Raw genomic sequence first — 11,451 nt, 5'->3', positions numbered from 1 at the left:
GGAGCAGAAAGAATATTTTAAAAAAGAATTGTCCAAACTTCTAAAATTTGATGAAAAAATTAATCAACACATTTTTAAAGTTCAATAAACTCCAAGTATGGTAGACTCAAAAAAGATCCTCACCTAGACACAGCATAATCAAACTGTACAAAAACCAAAGGAGAAAAAGAATCTTGAAAGCAACAAGGGAAGTGACTCACCTCAATAATTCTCAATGGAGGGATCCCTGGGTGGCTCAGTGGTTTAGCGCCTGTCTTCAGCTCGGGTTGTGATTCTGGAGTCCCAGGATGAGTCCCACATTGGGCTCCCTGCATGGAGCTTGCTTCTCCCTCTGCCTGTGTCTCTGCCTCTCTCTCTCTCTCTCTGTGTCTCTCATGAGTGGATAAATAAAATCTTTAAAATAATAATAATAATAATTCTCAATGGAGTGGAAGACTTAATGCTTGTTAGATAGCAAACTTTCTCAAATTGATCTATATGTTGACTTAGTGGCACCAGTAGTTACTGTGGGCACCTGACTCTGGATTCCTCTAACCTGGCTGCCCTTTGCCTACTGTCCTCTTGACCACTTATTTAATCAACTCTCTTCTCAAGCTATTTCAGTTCTATACCTCAGTTTCCTATTTCTATCTAGACTTCTTGGCTTTAAGCCCTTGATCCCTTCAAACATGACTCGAACAATTTGCCCTGAATTTTCCCCAGCTTCGTGACTGTGGCATGAGGGCAGCTATACTTCTTATAAGTCACCCAGTTGCTTCCAACGTACAAACATCTCTCTCTCTCATAAATCAATAAAATCTTAAAAAAAAAAACTAAAGCATACCTCAGTTTGCGGCTCTATCATCTAACAGCTATATTACTTGCATAACTAACTTCACATCTGTAAGACTCTTTAGAATGGGCATGATTATATTATCACCAAGTAGTGTTCAGAAGAATAAATAAAATCAGGCATTTAAAAGGTCTCTCATAGTAAATGACAGTTGTGAGTACTGCTGTAACCTTCACCCTCCTGATCCCACTAGAACTGAGTTTAAGGGCAGCCCTGGTGGCCCAGTAGTTTAGCGCCACCTTCAGCCCAGGGCGTGATCCTGGAGACCCCCATCAGGCTCACTGCATGGAGCCTGCTTCTCCCTCTGCCTGTGTCTCTGCCTCTCTCTGTCTCTGTGTCTCTCATGAATAAATAAATAAAATCTTTAAAAAAAGGAAAAAAGAACTGAGTTTGAGCCATTATTCTTTCTTCCTTGGACAAGAGTGGTATGTCTCCTCCTGCTCTTCTTTCTAAAACACAGATCCAATCACGTCACATACCACTTAGACTCCAGGAGCCCTGCCATTCTCCTCAAATCTCAGAACCAAGTGTGAAGAACCTGTGACGGCATGGCCGGTGGGTTGGGAAGAAGGGTTTGCGTTCTCATAGGCTTTGACAGCACCCATCTGTTCTTTGATAGAGACAGTTTTCTCACCTTTAGGTAAAATGCCATGTGATGCTCACCTTCCATTGAGATCGCTGCCCCAGCCCTTGTATATACAAATTCGGGGACTATTATTGTCAACTGAGAAGGTTCTCCTGTCACCCTACTCTCTCATCCTCTACTCAAGGCCCTTCCTTACTCACAGAATTTCAGAAGCAGCCCTATAGGAAAAGTCTTGGGGCCAGAAGAGGTCAAAACTTTGTTAGCGCTAGCTGCTCACACTCAAGAAAGCATGGAAGCATGGTAACCCCGGGTAAATTTTTTTTTATTACTATTCATACACATCTCTAATAACAGCTGCCTCCACGGTTGGTGTGACAGGCAGAAGCAGGGCAAATGTCAAACTACCAATGATAGTGACAATTCAGTGGGTCCTCCATTCACTAAGTACTTAAAATTCTTTTGCATAATTACGCGCATCTCTCTTTAAAAATGTGTACATATTAGTTTTAGCACAACTAATGATAGCTTTTCTGACAGAGTATGTCTTTAGTTTTTCTCAATAAATTGCAATTTTTTTATTTTTTTATTATGGGTTTTGGAATGAAGATTGATTTTTGAACCATTTGGGGGGGATAATAGCTGACTTTTGTGCTACTGTGCCATTGCACAGCTCACATTTCAATAATTAAATATAAACACGCTCCCTCAAAGAAGAGAGTCACTTAAAATATGGCAGCGCTTCATTAATAATCGATTTACAGAATCTCTCGTTGTGGAAACGACAGCCTCTTGAAGCTGTCATGACACTGTCAGTCTTGCCAGAGCAGGTAAGAATTACTTCTTGAGCTCCAAACAGTCACAAATAGCAATGGTTTCCTTGGAGACTCAGCAGCAAAGCTTAGAGCCACTGGACCTATAGGACTGGGGTTTCCAAATTAGAAGGAAGTTTCCCTCCAGACTTCTCAAATGGAGGAGCTTCTGACCCAGTGTTAGGGAGGAATCTAGAAATGTTTGCTAGGGAGGAGGGAGGAAATAGGAGACATGGGATGTGCAGGCTTCTGAGTTGGGTCACGGTCAGAGCCCACAGCCATAGGCAGCCTAGTTTGCAATGCTAAGGAGGCTGAGAGCAGCAGGATGGGCTCTCTCTGTTGGTAATGAGTCACCCTATATGAAAAGCCTCCTGTCTGTGTTTTTCAGCTGATCATCAAGTCACAAGGCAGAAGGATATGCTGTGAAGAAAGGAGACAAAGACAATGCAAGTCATATATTTTTTTTAAAGGGGCATATAACGACTCTAATCCTTCATTATCCTTTCCATGTTAATTTATTTGTGGAAACCAAAAAGTTGGTGCTCTGCAGATAATTTTAAAATTCTGGATGCTCTTCTTGGGATGCTATGGCTGCCCATTTTTCTCCCTTCTCTCATACTCTTTTTGGCATTCTTTCTGGGGGAAATCCTATAGATTTATAGGGGAGATTTGAAGGAGGCTTTGGTGCAAAATGCTTATCTCATATCTCCCTGTGCTCCTTCCCCTGGCACATACCTCTTGCCTGGAGGAGGAAGCCAGGGTCCCAGGGTGGGAAGTGGATACAGAATTCAGATCAGATGCAGAGTGAAGGGGCAAGAGCCACCTATGACTTGTAAACACAAAGTAACTGCAAATAATTATGTGCCAGTATGAAAAGAGGGGATAACTTCAAAAAGCAGTGGACCCACTTTAGCAGGTCCTTTAGAAAAATCCATTTGTCCAAAAGGTATATAGCAGCTACTGGATCACCAGCCTGCATTTTCCACTAAATGTACCTTTCAGAATCATCTATTTATAACTCTAAGTACTGAGTAACAAAACATGAGAAATATGGACTCTTAATACCCTGCATTTATATAAACTACAGTTGATGTAATATATTGCATCTGGAAATTATTACCAGGCACAATTCCTTACCATGAGGATTTATCTTCATTCACTACCCATGAAAGCTTATTTTGTGTAGTAAATGAGGCATACTATGTGCATGATTTTCTTTAGATCATACTCATTTCTTTATGAAAGATGATTCAATTATACTTGATGATATCCACTCGAACAAATAAAAGCAGCTCACCATTACAAGTCCCTGTCTCCACAATTTCTATTTGTTGGTGTTTATTCCATGCTCTTTGAGGGGCACAGTAGTTCAGTCATGAGCCTTGGAACTAGACAGACATCAAGTTCAAGTGATGGCTTCAGCTATGTCGTTAGGGGCAAGCGTCTAAGGCTCAGTTTTCTCATTTGAAAATAAGGCTACTTGTCCCTGCTCCAAAAGACTGTTACAGGAATTGAATGAAATAATATCAGTGAACACAGACCTGAACATTACACGTAGTACATAAGGAGAACCATTTGATTTTACTGACGGTGTTTTATATTTGTGACTTATACTTAATATTTATTCTACTCAGGCAATAGTTTTTTTACAGTTTTTAAACTTTCTATGGATAATATACTTAATTTACATTGTATTTATTCTTTAAGTTGAATTTTTATTAAATTATGCTATTTTAATCCAGTCAAATCTTTTAAACTGTATACATTTCTTCCAAATGTCTCAAAAATATCGACATATTCTAAGGTCTAGTTTGCCCTAAGTATGCCTATGTAGTTTATTGAATGCCAGATAGACTAAATCACCTTGGTGGTTTATTCTTTCAAATACCTTTTTTTTGTGTGTATATATATATATTTATGTTTGTATGTATATATAATGTGTATGAATATACACATGTGTAATATGTGTATGAATATATATATGTATGTGTATATATATATATATATATACACAAATATTTGTTATGTTCCAGGAGTGAAATACTAGACCTCTATGCTAGGTCTCCTCAACTTTTGCAACTGTACTTATTGTCATACCATGATTATCATCATCATTACAGAATTATACGAAAGTGCAATTTCAACTATGTATCAGGGGTACTTGTGTGGCTCAGTCAGTTAAGCGGCTGCTTTCGGCTTGGGTCATGGTCCTGGAGTCCTAGGATTGAAACCTGTGGTGGGCTCCCTGCCCAGGGGCGAGTCTGCTTCTCCTTCTCTTTCTGCACTTCCCCCCCTACTTGTGCTTTCTCTCTCAAATGAATAAGTAAAATCTTAAAAAAAAACCCACTATGTATCAATTTTTTCCCCTAAGATTTTATATTAAACTGAGTCCAAGGCAGATTTGATTCATGACACTCCATTTTGTCTGCACTACTACAGTAACCTGGAGTATCTTAATTTTCCAAACATGTATTTTGCCTTTAAGTATGTATCTGTGTATATTTATTTCTGAGATGGCTCTGAGCCACGTCTTTTCAAGACTTTCATGGTTTCTTGGGTAATAAACACTTGCTTTTCAAAGATGCTGACATTCTGTTGTCTAAACGTTCATATAGTCTAGCATTTTCTAGAAAGTGAGGAATAACTCTTCTTTGGTAATATGCTTTATTATTATTTATAACATTCATCACTCTATATATTTGGTAAATGTTTCTATACGTTGTTCTTGGCATTGTGGTATTTTTCTTGGAAGTTTGAAATACTGGCCAGGTAGTCAAAACCCTCTAAAAATAAAGTTCTCAGCCCACCTGTTTGAAGAGTGGATCCTGGACTACCTAGGTGTAGTGGCACCTAGGTCAGTGCCAGAACCAAAAAGGTTGGTTTTTATCAGCGGTGCTAAATAAGACCTCATGTTTATTATCAATAGTCTTTCACTTATGATCACCCCAAAGAGGAGCTGAATCCAACGCTTATGACCGATCAATCAGTCTACCAAGGCTACATTTTTGGGAAGTTTTTCTTCCTCTAACTATATAAATATCAACAGGAGACTTCAAACTTTTGACTTCAGAACTACAGAGTTAAACAATTTTAGATCTGCAAAGGACTTACATTTCTAGAGCCTCTCATCATATTATGGATAAAAGACTAAGTTCCATCAAAGCTAAATAACTCACCTGAGTTTAGGTGGAAAAGCAGAAACAAGGATTTGGGGATTTCTACTCATTGATCTAGAATTCCTTTTCACCTTGAAATCCTAAAATCCAAAGGGCACAAAGTGAGAGATGATGTGAAGACACTACACCCAAGACATATTAAATTTCTGTATACATGAGATGACATTTAACAATATTTTGAATAATATGGAAAAAAGAAAGTTCCAGACTAAATATTTTTGATGAAAATCTTAGTTAAAAAATTGACTTTTTAATCTGCCAGGATTCTACATCCACTCGTCTTTTCTTGCTCTTTAACTTTCTTGACTTCTCTGGAGAGAATATGCCTTAAAAAAAATGCTATTTATTTATTTATTTATTTATTTATTTATTTATTTATTTTAGTGACAGAGGGCATATGATCAGTGGGAGGAGCAAAGGGAGAGGGAGGGGGAAAGAATCCAGAGCAGACTCAGTGTTGAGCACAGAGCCCTATGTGGGACTGGATCTCACGACCCCAGATCATGACCTGAGTGGAAACCAAGAGTTGACTGCTATAACTGACTGAGCCACCCAGGTGCCCCAATATGACTTTTTATTATAGGTAATTCTGTAAGGAAATTCTTTAGTTATATAATTCTTAGACTGTTTGAATGATTTCTTTGGGAAAATCTCCCAATATTCCTAAATCAAAGTATATGAACACTTGGGAAGATTCAAGATTCCAAAAGCAAAGGTGATAAAAATTGGCTTTTCACATATATTATGATCTTGATCATTAAAACCCTCCTCACCTTTGGAGATAGGAATCCACCATCCTTTGACTGTATTCTTTCTCCCATTTCTGGAATAATAGTTGTTGGCTACGTCTCTACCTCCATATGCTTCTTCTACATCTATCCTTAGGAGAATTGTAGAGCCTGACCATAAGCAGCTTTGTACAGGGAAATCTGTGTCATTACTTTCACCTCTCTGAACCCTAGTTCTATATTTTCAGCAATGGTGGGTGATTTTCAGGTATCTCTGCTCTCCTAAACTTTAATATATTTAACATTAAAGATTACCTTTCCTTTCCAAACCGGCCATTCCTCCTGCCTTACCCTACTCCCTGAAATGACTCATCCATACATTTGTTTACCTAATATTTTTTGAGTGCCTATTATATGCAAAGATCTGAATTGGGGGCTGGAAATTCGAAGAAAAATAATTCTGTTCCAATCCTTAGAGCACAGAGGTGGACAGAGGCAAAGAAGCAGCACTTACAACACATTGAGAAGGCACCAAGCTAAGGCAAGAACAGGTGATATGAGAACTCTTCTCCCTGATAATCAGGTAGAAAATCTTTTAGTGATCTTAGCCCAACCCTTCTCTACATTTGACAAGCAAGTTACTTCCAAGTAATGCCTACTTTCCATTTTCATGACTGTGGCAAATTAAATATGCCTACAAATTCTTGGACAATCTTTCCATTGAGAGATAGAGTCCAATACCCCTCTCCTTGAATCTAGGCAGATTTCAACAGAAGCATCATGGTAGGGCTTTTGAATAGGCCATAAGAAGCCATGTAGCTCTTAGAAGAGTCCAGCTGCCACTCTGGGAGAAGCCCAAGCCATATGAAGAGGCCATCTGAAGGTGCTCCAGTCAAGCTAAGTTCCCAGATGACAGTTGGCATCAGTTGGCAGCCCTGATAGTGAACCACTTTGAATGTCCAGCTTAGTTAAGCCTTTAGATGACTTCAGCCCTGGCAAACAGATGCCTATAATTCTCTGAGCAATCTCAAGAGAGGACTTCCCAGTTGATTCTAGTCTACTTATAATCCAGAAGAAATAATAATTTTGGATGGCTTCTTAAACAGGAATAGATAAGTGTCATAATTCAGGTGCTTAGAATCTCAATGCTGCATATCTGATGTCCCTTCTAGTTCCCACATCTGTCCCTTTTACCTTCCATTGTGAGATTATTCTTCTAAAACGATTACTTTTAACATGATATACCCTTATTCATAAATTTCTTAACTTGGCCTTCAAGAACTCCACAATCTGCTACATTCCCACATTCTGTTACCCCCAATCTCCTAATTCCTCACCCTCAGCATCCCTTTCTTCACAAGCTGGGAGCTCCGGGCCAATCTGCAGCCCACCAGAATGGCATTTTTCCCTATATACCTATTTGAGTCCTATCCTCCTTCACATTCCAATTCAAATGCTCCTTGCTCCTTCTTGGACTGATGACTCCCCAGGTGCTTTCCTTCTCTCCTGAGGAATCCATATGTTTATGGATTTGGTGATACCTGCTTTACAAGAGCACTCTAATGTATGTCAAATATAAATTGTACACTGTCAAATAGTCTATACAAATGTTATTTACTGTTATTCAAGTTGCTCCTGTTGTTTTATCCCCTAGCTTATTGACATTCCTCTTATGTGTACTTTTATGGAGCTCCTTTCAACATGACCACAAACTCCTAAAGAACAGGATCTAGGCCATAAAAACCTATTTGGTTCCTCCCCATCCCACCTTATAGTGCCATGCCCAGAATGTTCTTCAATAAAATTTTGTCAACTGAGTGAATAAGTGAGCAGTATAGTTTAGTCTTGGTGTTTCATCTCAAGTCAATGATTGATTAAATGTACTAGAAAATACTTCCATTAGGCCATAGACCATAACCACAAGTCTGGCCAGCTGCAGGGACAAAATTAAAACTCTTGCCTTTACATTAATTAATTAACACATGGAAGAAATGGCCCAGGCTACTCCAAGCCTAGGAGGAGATTGGTGGCTTAGTACTCCTAAAGTAAGTCTTCCAAATAAGGCAAACTTTCAGGAAAACTACAGTAGGAAAATTAAGACGGCAAGAGATGTCTTCAGACCAATGCCAATATCCTGACATTGAGATCTCAAGGGGGTGGAGAATCAACTTATGAGAGAAAAAAACCAGGTGCTGAGAAGAAAGTTGGTTTGAGAATCCTTGCAAATTAACTCAGTTTACTATTGGGGGTTTAGGCTCTAAAAGTCATGTTTACTATTTGGGGATTAGGGTTTTAAAGTCAGTTGCATGATCATTTTAGTAGTTGCTTCAGATGTCACTGAATATTGTATTGAAATATACTTAATTAATCTTCTATTAGTGGACAACTAGGCTATTTATAAATATTTTTATGTTCATATTTCATTTTTATACATCTATCTTTGAGGATTTCGCTTAGTTAAATCCCAAGATGTAAAATTATTGACTCAAAGGATATGTATATTTTAAGGACTTTCAAAAGGCTTAGCAAAATCAGGACTGGCATGATTGATGGCAGAGTTCAGTGTGGGAAGAGAGTAGGGAAACCCAGCATGTGGGTCAGGCTCTGCTTTGGTTCAGATTCTTACCATTTCCTGCCTGGGCATGTGCAATGGCACCTAAATGGTGTCCTTGCAACCAGTCTTGAGGTTGGAGTGTTCTTTCTAACTGTGATACGATCTAGCAAATTAGATCCTATGTCTCCTTGGTGAAGCACACAAGCACCCCCATGATCTGGCCTCTAATTACTAGGCCCACATTTCTTTCTCTAAGCATCTCCCACCTGAACTTTATGTTGAAGTCACATATAACTACTTGAAGTTTCCTTAAGCATTCAAAATACTCCTAGATCTCCATGCCAGTGACACTTATACTTCTCAACTCTTACGCCTTTTCTCTACATCCATATATGGCCTATCCTACTTGTCTCTAAGACCCAAGCATCATAAGTTTCTGAGTAGCCAGTACATACCTCCACCACCATCCTTCTCGCATCATCTCATCCTTATTGGTTTAGTAGACTATCTTCCTCAGTAGGTCAAGAGCCCCTTGAAGGCAAACTGTTTTTGTCTCTCTACCTCTAGTGCTTCACTCAGGGCCTACCACATTGAAGTACAGAAAAATAAGCAACCCAACAAACAAACAAGTAGAGTAATATGGTCAGAGGAGGGTCACAACGAAAGCAACGAGGGAAGACAGGAGTGTGGGGGATTTAGAAGTATCAGAGGTCAGACGGTAACATTTTAGGATTTGAAGTTTTGAATTTTGGACATGAAGAACAGCAAAACAAAAGATTTACTGCTGGTGGTGGATGGCTATACTTGTCAAATCTTGGTAAATCAAAGAACAGGAATCAAGGGCATTTGAGGGGGCATTAATGTGGATATCAGAATTTTCAGGGATAAAGGTAGAAGGGGATAGCCAAGAGGAATTTAAGCCCAGGCTGGAAATAGTGACAAGGACAGAATGACAGGTGTATGATAGCTGGAGGTGCACTTCTAAAATGTCAGTAGGGCTGCTCTCTCTATAGAAATGAGTTTGGGACACTTCCTGTATTTAAGCTTAAAAATTCAAGGACATTTATTGGCTATAAAAGTGTATTCTTACAAGTTTCTGGCATATGTATCATTATCATTTTAATAGCAGTCAACATTTTAGAATACTTAACTGTGCCAGGCACCTAACATTTATTATTAGTAAGCTCTTCACACTCAGTAACTTCACTAAACTCAGAGATACTATTTTTACTCCATCTTACCAATGAGAAATCCATTTTCTCATTTAAAAAAGTTAGTTAGAGTGATATCCCCAAAGCCTCACAAAGGTGTATCACTGAGACAAGATTCCAATCGAGGTATGCTAGCTCCTGACTTTTTCCCTCACAGTGACATCTCATTTGCTATTTCTGGAAGCTGAGAGCCCATCACCACCACCACCACCACTATCATATCTTCAGATGTTGTGATGTCCAACAGAACTCAAAATGTATTTTGCCACAAAATGATGGAGATTAAGTGTTTGAAATTTCCTTAATCATCAACACCACATAATCCTATGTATTAAAAACATTATGTGTCAAAACACAGTCAAAAATATTTATTAAGGACTTATGATATCCTAGATATTGTATTTTTCTTCTATGGAAAAATATACCAGAATATCAATAAAAATGGAAAAATATTTTCTGAGAACTAAAATTGGATATTGCCTCCATTAAAAGGAAAAGAAAGAAAGAGAACATTAAAGGAAATCAGTTGGCAATTGATTTCTCTTTTCTCTTTTGGGCTTAGACATCTTCCCATGTAGAAATCTACATGGGATGCTCTCAGTAATCTCTGATACCCTATCTCAATGGCTTACAAAATGTGGTCCCTGGACCAGTATCATCAGCATCAACCAACTTACTAGAAATGCAAAATTTCACTCCCCACAACTGAATGAGAAAATTTGCATGTGGGCCTCAAAATGTATGTTTTAACAAGCCCTCCCAGGGATTTTTTTTAAGGTTTATTTATGGGGTGGGGAGGGGCAGAAGGAGAGGAAGAGAATCTCAAGCAGACTTCCTGCTGAGCATGGAGCCCGAGGTGGGGCTCTATCCTAGGACCCATGAGATCATGACTTGAACTGAAATAATGAGTCAGATGCTCAACCAACTGAACCACCCAGACACCCCACCTGCTGGTGATTCTAATGCAGGCTTCATTTGAGAAGCACTGCCCTGTCTGAAAGTACCAGCACGCCCTTTGATACTGCCCATCAGTGGCCCCCCAACAATAAGTGTGTGAGTCTAGGTCCCCAACCCAAGGATAGTTGAGGAATAGCAAGTACTTAGCTTACTGTGCAATAAAATTAAATTAAAAATACTACCCTAATAGCAAGGATTAAGACTGACAAGTGAAACATTGGGCATAAACTGCAGCAATTCTCAGTCACATAAATGTCAGGGCAGTAGTAACAAAAGCAACAGTATTTAATCATTTTTTTTTTACTTACAGATTTTTCATCTTTTTATTGTGCAGAACTCATTTTACTTTTCCTTCATTTATCTGTTTTTTTAAGGATCTGTCCCTCTGTACTTTTATGATTTCATACAAATTCACATTTCTCAAAATATGCCTGGGGGCTCCTGGCTGGCTTAGTCAGTGGAGCACGTGCCTTGATCTTAGGGTTGTGAGTTTGAGCCCCACATTGGGTGGAGAGATTACTTAAAAATAAAATCCTTAAAAAATATAGGCCTAAGTCTTTCATGAATATCAAGGGAATGAAAATACTTGTGGCTATTT

The 11,451-nt window shown here is 38.8% G+C and overlaps 1 long non-coding RNA gene across 1 annotated transcript; it reads right to left on the bottom strand.

Annotated features, from left to right (window-relative positions):
- Positions 1–571: 571 nt before the first annotated feature.
- On the bottom strand, positions 572–5,485 carry LOC112670870 (uncharacterized). Its single transcript, XR_003143259.3, has 3 exons — positions 5,404–5,485; positions 3,525–3,726; positions 572–2,647 (listed from the first exon to the last, which is right to left on the bottom strand). It is a non-coding gene; the product is annotated as an uncharacterized LOC112670870 (long non-coding RNA).
- Positions 5,486–11,451: the final 5,966 nt, after the last annotated feature.

The sequence above is a fragment of the Canis lupus genome, chromosome 14, assembly GCF_003254725.2.
Source record: "Canis lupus dingo isolate Sandy chromosome 14, ASM325472v2, whole genome shotgun sequence".
Classification (NCBI taxonomy): Eukaryota; Metazoa; Chordata; class Mammalia; order Carnivora; family Canidae; genus Canis; species Canis lupus.
This window is presented reverse-complemented; position numbering and strand designations above follow the sequence as displayed.